Here is a 9,290-nt window from a genome sequence, read left to right as displayed (position 1 = left end):
TGTTGACCATTTGGCCTCTAGTTCTTTGTGCATAAGTGGCTACACATTTTGGGCAGGCCTTGTAGAGGTGATGTGCTTCCCCACACAGGTTGCACCACTAGCTCTCTCCACACTCCTGCGTCTGGTGGCTCTCCTTCTTACAATTTTTTGCAGATGACTGTGGAGCATTGGGCCGTCACATGATCTGGTCTGTTGCAATTTCTGCACACTTTGAGCTGTCCAGCGTAGTTTCCTCCAATGGCAAACACAAGGGAGGGGGGAGGGGATGGTGATTGGTGATGGCCCCTTCGCTGTTCTCCCTCAGGTTTACCTTCATTAGGTGTTTGCTGGTCCAGATTCCAAATGTGAGCACATCCATGGCTGGCACCTTCGGGTTAAATATGTGCACCATTATCACCCGTTCTTTCTGTGTCGGAAGGGTGAAGAGTGGCTGTGCCTTGAAGAGCAAGAGTGGAGCCACATTCCCCTTCTTCTGGAACTCCCTAAGCAACCTCTGCCATCCATCCACAGTCTTGAATGCTACATCAAAGTGACTGTTGTCCACCACATCCTGGAGGCAGTAGATGTCCTTCTTCTCAAACCTGAGGCACTCCATCAGGACCTTGCATACAAAAAAGTTCCTGGGAAAATGATGACATCTCACTAAGGTCCTTCACCAAAACCCTGACAATGTTCCAGATCTTGAGTTCTGCATCTATGTGGAACAGGCTTAGAGGAGTTGGGCCTACAGCTGGAGAGGGTGTTAGATTGGCCCTTCAATCCACATTGATTCACCACCATGTCAGCAGGCCAGCTTGCACCAGATGATATTTTCCTCTCAGAAGTCTTCCTCTTTCTCCATTGTTATTATCTTCATCATTGCCAATACAGTACCTCATTTCTCTCAGAGTAGGTTAGTCCATTCTGACAAGAACAAATTCTACACTTGATCTTAGCCAAAAGGCCAAGAAGTGCCATATCTATACTTTTGCATCCCTGCACTTTGCGAAATTCCTTCTCTATTTAGCACCATTGCCACCACTGTTGCCTCTTGTTTTTTATTCTCCTCTGTAGTTTGGGGAATTCACTATCAGTCTCAGCACGTCAGTGGCTGGTAGCAGAAGGATTCCAGAATGTGGTCCTTCCCCACAAATTGTTGATGTTTTAGACTCAGATTGCAGAGGGGAGATATCCAAAATAATGACGACAGGGAGGGTAGTGTTCGATAGAGGCCAGTAGGGGATTGGTGAAACAGAGGGTGGGTTCAGGATGATGGACAAGTGGGGAGGGTGAGGGGTGGAGTTAGGAGAAAGAGACAATTGATTGGCTGTTGCCAGACAAAATAAAAGAGAGGCAAAAGAAGAAAAGGGAATCAGGTGAATGAAGATGATTTGTACATGTTAAAACACATTAATGGAGAAACTCAGCAGATCAAACAATAATATAGCAAAGATAAAGATACATAACCAACATTTTGGGATTAATCCCAAAACATTGGTTATGTAGCTTTATCGTTGCTATATAAAGTACACTGTTTGACCTGCTGAGTTTCTCTGGCACTGTGTTTTTACTCCAATCATGATGTCTGCAAACTTTTGTGTTTTACTCTTGATTTGCACGTACATTTTATTAACCAATATATTTGACTTTTGATGTCTCTCTGCTATAAGGTGGGCTCTCTCTTGGTTTATTTAACAACATGCAGAATAGAGATTACCTATGATACAGGAATGGGAAACCCAAAAATAACCAAAACCCTCAAGCAAAATGGTTTAAATCTGCTCCCAGCATGAACAAATCAAACAAGGATGATGACCAACGGAAGTTCTGCTTCTCATCCAGTGTACCTGAACCCCCCTTTGCCTCCATTGAGGATATTCCTCGAATAGGTGACATTGCTGAGCAGAAAAGGTGGCAACAAATAGGACCAACTTTATTAGCTGTCCAGCAATGGAAATGAGGCTTTACTTGGGGTCTCAGGTTGGATGCCAGATTGTTTGTACAGTCTTCAGAAAGTTCCCAGAAATGTCTTTCTTGTGGCTTGTGTCTGTGTCCCTGAGGATAGATCTTTTCTTGATTCTGTACGAGTTGTATTAAGACAGACTAGTACTGTGGGTGCATTTGCACATTCTTTCCATGATGCCAGTATAGACTCTAAGTCCATCAATGTCTTGTGTCTAAACAATTCAAAGCATAAAAATCTATAAAATGCAGCATGTCTCATCACTATTATGTTTAACTTATGAATAAAAGATTTGTTCTTGTCCACAGATGAGTCAGAGGCTAAGTGGCTCTTCTTGAAAATCCCATTCAAAAGTAAATTATCATGAAAATATGATATTAAAACATTTTAAAACAAAAGAATGGATCACCCTGAAAACAGCAATTCATGCATAAGGCTGCTCTTCATTGACTACAGCTCATCTTTCAGTACCATTATTCTCTCAGTGCTGGTCAAGAAGCTACAAACTCTAGGCCTCTATGCCCCTCTCTGCAACTGGATCCTTGACTTACTCATTGGAAGAACACACACAGTACAAATTTGAAATAATGTCTCCTCCTCATTGATCATCAACATAGGGGCATGCCAAGGATGTGTGCTTAGCCCACTGCTTTACTTTTTATATGCCATCACTGTGTGGGCAGGCACAATTCCAATGCCATCTACAAGTTTGCCGATAACACCACAGTTGTTGGCAGACTCAAAAATGGCAATGAGGAAGTGTTCAGGAGGGAGATAGATCAGCTCGTTGAATGATATAACGATCTTGCGCTCAACGTCAACAAAATCAATGAGATGATTGTGGACTGCAGGAGGAAGTCAGGGGAAGATGATCCAGTCCTCATCAAGGACTCAGTAATGGAGAGGGTTAAGAATTTCAAATTCGTCTATGTCAACATCTCCAAGGATCTGTCCTGGAGCCTCCACATTGATGCTATCACAAAGAAAGCTCACCTGCAGCTATACTTTGTGAGGTGTCTGAGGAGATTCGGTATGTCACCGAAGACTCTCGTAAATTTCTACAGGTTTACTGTGGAGAGCATTCTGGCTGGTTCCATCACTGACTGGTATGGAGGTGCCAACTCTCAAGACATGAATAAATGCCAGAGGGTTGTTAACTTGGCCTCCCACATCTCAGGCACCGGAATTCACTCCATCGAGGACATTGACATGAGGTGGTATCCTAAAAAAGCAGCCTCTGTCCTTAAAGACCCCCACCACCCAGGCCATGCCCTCTTCATTCAGCTACCATCAGGGAAAAGGTACAGGAGTTAAAGATGAGCACTCAGCAGGACAGGGACAGCTTCTTCCCCACTGCCATCAGATTCATGAATAATCAATGAATCAAAGATACTGCCTTACTTTACGTGGACTGTTATTGTTGTTAACTATTTTATTTATTTTATAGTAATTTCATAAGATGGTTATAATATGAATGTTTGCTCTATCTTCTCTCTCTCTTTGGCTTGGCTTCGCGGACGAAGATTTATGGAGGGGGTAAATGTCCACGTCAGCTGCAGGCTCGTTTGTGGCTGACAAGTCCGTTGCGGGACAGGCAGACACGGTTGCAGCAGTTGCAGGGGAAAATTGGTTGGTTGGGGTTGGGTGTTGGGTTTTTCCTCCTTTAGTGATGCTACCACAAAACACCAAATTTCATGACTATAAATCCTGATTTGGATTCTGATTCTGAAAATGGCAACATTTACTGCAGATTGTAAATGATGCATCATTCTATCCTTTATGTATCTAGTAGCAAAGAAAATGGACAGGAAGTGGAAGCAGTTATTTGATTAATAACTAAAAATAGTTTATGATTAATTAATCACAAATTATCTTAATTAATATACTGCTATTACTTATGTCTATCATTTAACTCAAGTTACCTGTGTATGTAAATTTTCATATTTAACAGTAGTCAGAGGATGTTAATTGAAAGTCTGGTCTCCTGATAATATTTCACCTTAGTGAAATGACAATTATAGCCAATTAAAATTCACTTTGCGTACAGCTTATCCATAATGCATGTATGCATGTGGTGGGTGATTTCACACTTTGATTGGACACTCTGATGGACAGTGGCAAAGCGATGGCCTCAAGTTTCCCAGGATCCTCTCCTGCAAAAAATGTAAACTTCAATGCCGTGGATCAAATGAACGAGCAGTCTAAATAACCACTTGAAAACTAAACAGTGACTCCTCTGGCCAACAATAACAGCACCTGCATTTTCCATTTGACAGATTTAAAAAAAAACCTACTCTGAATGTGGATTAAGACTGTGTTTTGACAAAGTGCTTGAGTACACACTGTGGCCCACTTCTGAAACTGAGCTCCAGATCATTGATGAGAGTCCCCCATCATTAACAGTTGTAAATATGTACAGTGTGCAATTGCACTCCACTAGTAATACCAGTTGTATTTCAATTATTTTTTTTGTGATTAAGTCAGTGATTATTGTTGTGGGTGGGTCACGTCTCCAGAATGGAGGACCATCGCCTTCCCAAGATCGTGTTATATGGCAAGCTCTCCACTGGCCACCATGACAGAGGTGCACCAAAGAAAAGGTACAAGGACTGCCTAAAGAAATCTCTTGGTGCCTGCCACATTGACCACCGCCAGTGGGCTGATCTTGCTTCAAACCGTGCATCTTGGCGCCTCACAGTTTGGCGGGGAGCAACCTCCTTTGAAGAAGACCGCAGAGCCCACCTCACTGACAAAAGGCAAAGGAGGAAAAACCCAACACCCAACCCCAACCCACCAATTTTCCCCTGCAACCGCTGCAACCGTGTCTGCCTGTCCCGCATCGGACTTGTCAGCCACTAATGAGCCTGCAGCTGACGAGGACATTTTACCCCCTCCGTAAATCTTCATCCGCGAAGCCAAGCCAAAGATTGTTGTTTTAATAAGTCTTCCAATTGCCTTTACCTCTCTGTCCATCTGCTGGTCATCAGCATTGGGAGCAGTCATGTGTTTAATTTAGTTGAGATGATATTATTTTTAAACAGCAATGAAAAGGAATGATATTTAAAACATAAAACATAAAACATTATAGCACATTACAGGCCCATGGGCCCATGATGTTGTGCCAACCTATATAAACCTATTTTAAAAAAAAACCTTTCCTACCTCATAACACTCGATTTATCTTTCATTCATCTGCCTGTCTAAGAGTCTTTTAAATAGCAAATTTTACCAGCCTACACCACCACACCTGGCAACGCATTGCAAGCGCCCAAAACTCTCGGTGTAAAAAACTTACCCCTGATGACTCCCATAAATTTTCCTACCATCACTATATACTGATGTTCTCTGGTGTTTGCTATTCACACCCCCAAAAAAAAGTATTCACTGTCCACCCTAAGCTATGCCTCTCATAATCTTGTAAACCACTATTAAGTGCCCTTTTATCTTTCTTTGCTCCAAAAAGAAAACACTCTAGCTTTGTTAACCTTGCAATGTGGACATGTTCTCCAATCCAGGCAACTTTCTGGTAAATCTCTCCATAGTTTCCACATTCTTCCTGTATTGAGGCAACCAAAACTGAACACAATATTCCAAGTGTCGCCTAACAGAGTTTCATAGAGCTGTAACATTATCTCTGGATTCTTGAACTCAGCCCCCTGACAAATGAAGGCCAGCATATCATAAGCCTTCTTAATTACCCTATTAACGTGCGTAGTAAATTTGAATGATCTATGGATTTGGATCCAAAGGTCTCTCTGTTTTTACACACTATTAAGAATCCTGCATTAACCATGTACTCTGCCTTCCATAATGCATCACTTCACATTTATTCAGATTGAACTCCATCTGCCACTTTTCTGCCCATTTCTGCATTCTGTCTATACCCTGCTGCAATCGAAGCAACATACTAAGCTATCCACAACATAACAAACCTTCATGTCAACTGACAACTCACTGACCCCATCCCTCTACTTCTTTGTCCAGGTCATTTATAACATTTATAACATTTATAAAAGCAGGGGTCCATGTGGAACTTCACTAGTCACTGACCTCCAGGCAGAATATGTTCCATCCACTACTACCCTCTGCTTTCTGCAGGCAACCCAATTCTGAAACCACACAGCCAAGAATAAAACATGAAAATCTGCAGACTCCATGATTGAAGTAAAAACGCAATGCTGGAAAAACTCAGTAGGTACTTTATAGAGCAAAGATAAAGATGCATAACCAACGTTTCAGGCTTGAGCCCCTTCAACAAGGAATCATACCTTATTGAAGGGGTCAAGTCTGAAACGTTGATTATGCATCCTTATCTTTGCTCTATAAAGTACACTGTTTAACTGCTGAGTTTCTCCTGCAATATGTTTTTACTCCACAGACACAAGGATCCATGGATCCCATGCCTTATTACTTTCTGAAGAAGTCTACTATAGTGGACTAAAATGCCTCACCAAAATCCATATACACCACATCGACGATCCTACCTTCATCAATTTTATTTGTTACCTCCTCAAAAAACCCAGTTAGGTTCATGGGGCACGACCAACCCTTCACAAAACCAGGCTGACTATTCCCGAGAAGACGTCACTTCTCTAAATGCTCATAAATCCTTTTGCTAAGAATCTTCTCCAGTAGTTTGCCCACCACTGATGTAAGATTAAATGATCTCTAATTCCCTATTAACTTTTTATACAAGCGGGCAACATTTGCCATTCTCCTATCTTCCAGAACATCCCCTGTTGTCTGTTAGGATGCAAAGATCGTTGCCATTACCCCGACAATCTCTTCCCTCACTTCCTGTAGTAACCTGAGGTAGATCTCATCTGGTCCTAAGGACTTATCAATCCTAATATTTTTAAGGAGATCCAGCACTTCCTCTTTCTTAACCTCAATATGCTTGTTCTATTCTGACCTCACCTTGACCAAGGTTCCTCTCTAGGGTCAGCACTGAAGTAAAGTATTCATCCCCTACCTCCTTTGCCTCAATGGCACACATTGCCTCCTTTATCCTTAAACCGTCCTCCCTTCACTCTTGTCATCCTTCTGGCCTTCACAAATGTATAGAATGCCTCAGGGCTTTCACTAATTCCTACTTGCCAAGGCCTTCTTGAGTCCCCTTCTAGCACTCCTAAGTCCTTTCTTAAGTTCCTTCCTGGCAACCATATAATTATTTTCCTGTTCTGAGTGGGACAAACCTATCCAGAACCCCCTGGAAGAGGTGCCTTAACTGTTATGTATACACTACACATGGAGACATGATGCTTCATTCATTGTTTAATACAAATCTAATATGATTCTCCGCAGCTCACAATTTATAAGATCAGGTAGCCATTTATTGTCATTGTACAAGCATTCTGACGGTGCACACATACATCAAACAAATAAAAGATAAAAACAAATAAACAATATAATATTCAATGTTTGGTGGTATTTAGTTCACATATGGTTCTGGGGTAAAAGACTGTTTTTAAGTCCGTTTGTCCGTGATTTAATGACTTGAATATCTACCGCAGGGCAGAAGTTCAAATAAATGGTGACTAAGGGTCTTTCAGGATGTTGGTGGCTCGACCAAGGCAGCGAGAGCTGAATAAATCCTCCAAGAGTAGTGAGTAGCTGATAATCTTCTGGGTTGTATTGATGACCCTCTGAAGGTCTTTATTGTCTGCTGCTGAGCAGCTGGCAAACCACATAGGAACGCAATTGGCCAGCACACTCTCAATGGAGGAGCGATAGAAGACACCAGCAATTTCTTCTGCGGTTGGATTTTCCTGAGAATCCTCAGGACGTGGAGTCACTGTTGTGCCTTTTTAACTACTATGATGGTATTGGTAGTCCAGGAGAGATCTTCAGTCAAATGCATACCCAGAAACCTGAAAACAGTGCCCCTTTCCACGCAATCCCAGTAGATGTATAATGGGTCTGGAACTGTACTGTTTCCTCTTGAAGCCTAATATAAGTTCTTTTGTGTTTGGGAGTTCAAGACGAGATTGTTCTCTGAACACCACGCTGTGTTCTCTGAACACCACGGTGTCAGTCTTTGGACCATCCCTGTAGGCTGTCTCGTCTCCTCTTGAAACAAATCCAATCACAGTCATGTTGTCTGCAAACTTAATGATGATGTTAATAGAATATGTGGAGCCACAATCATGGGTATAGAGGGAATACACTCCCTTGTGGGGAGCCAATACTGAGTATAAGGGTAGAGGAGAGGTGAGTGCAAATTTTAACAATCTGGGAGCGGTTCATTAGAAAGTCCTTAATCCAGAGACAAAAAGATTGAGAAAATCCTAATTCAGCAAGTTTTGTAACCAGTCTGCCTGGGATGATGGTGTTTAAGGCAGAGCTGAAGTCTATAAGCAGCATCTTCACATAGCTCCACTAGTATTCAGGTGGGTCAGTGCAGTATGAAGAACAGTGGCGATGGCATCCACTGTAGACCTATTTGCTCTATAGGCAAACTAATATGTATCAAAGGTGGGTGGAAGGCTAAGTTTTATGTGTTGTAAGTATTTCTGGACGGTAGTCATTGAGGCCACTGATGACATTCTTCTTCAGCAGTGGGATGATTGTGGCAGACTTTAGGCAAGGTGAGATGATGGATTTAGACAGGGACACGATGAAGATCTTTGTGAAGACCTCAAAGAGCTGACTTTTATGTTCCTTCAGCACCCTTCCTGTCACTCTATCAGGCTTTCCTTGGATTCACTACACTGAGCACTCATCTCACAGTGAGGACGTGGTTGTTAGAGGCTGATTGAGGGTGTTCTCTCCATCTCTGCTGCCTTTACCTCAAATCGAGCAAAGAAACAATTAAGATCCTCAGCCAGTGTGGCATAACTGCCGACAGTCATACTGTTGCTGGTTTTGTGATTGGTGAAATTCTGGATAATCTGCCACACTCGCTGTGGATCGTTTCATCAATCTTCCTCTTATCGGCTGCTTTAGCATCCCTGATGCCTCCCTTCAGGCTGATTCTAGCGGGACTGTATAATTCTCTGTCCCCAAAAATGAAGGCGGTGTTACAATCCTTGAGAAGAATTTTGACCTCCTTTCTCATCCAGAGCTTGTGGTTGGAATACACCTGAATACGTTTGTCGACGGTGACAATGTCTGTATATGACAGACTACAGCTGATGCGTACTCCCCAACATCCTGATCTTCAAAAACATCCCAATTGGTCCTTTCAAAGCACTCCTGCAGTTGCAAGGAAACTCTTTCCAGCCATATCTCAACAGTCTTTATAGTGGGTTGAGCTTTCCTTCTAAGGGTAGTGTAAGTTGGGATGAAGAGTATGGATATGTGATCTGACTGGCCTAGGTGTAGTAGCAGAATTAACCTGGAGCCGTTC

The 9,290-nt window shown here is 42.4% G+C and overlaps 1 pseudogene; it reads right to left on the bottom strand.

The window, feature by feature from the left end:
* Positions 1-734: 734 nt before the first annotated feature.
* On the bottom strand, positions 735-955 carry LOC138740189 (U2 spliceosomal RNA; annotated as a pseudogene).
* Between the last annotated feature and the right edge of the window lie 8,335 nt (positions 956-9,290).

This window comes from Narcine bancroftii, chromosome 7, assembly GCF_036971445.1.
Source record: "Narcine bancroftii isolate sNarBan1 chromosome 7, sNarBan1.hap1, whole genome shotgun sequence".
Lineage (NCBI taxonomy): Eukaryota > Metazoa > Chordata > Chondrichthyes > Torpediniformes > Narcinidae > Narcine > Narcine bancroftii.
This window is presented reverse-complemented; position numbering and strand designations above follow the sequence as displayed.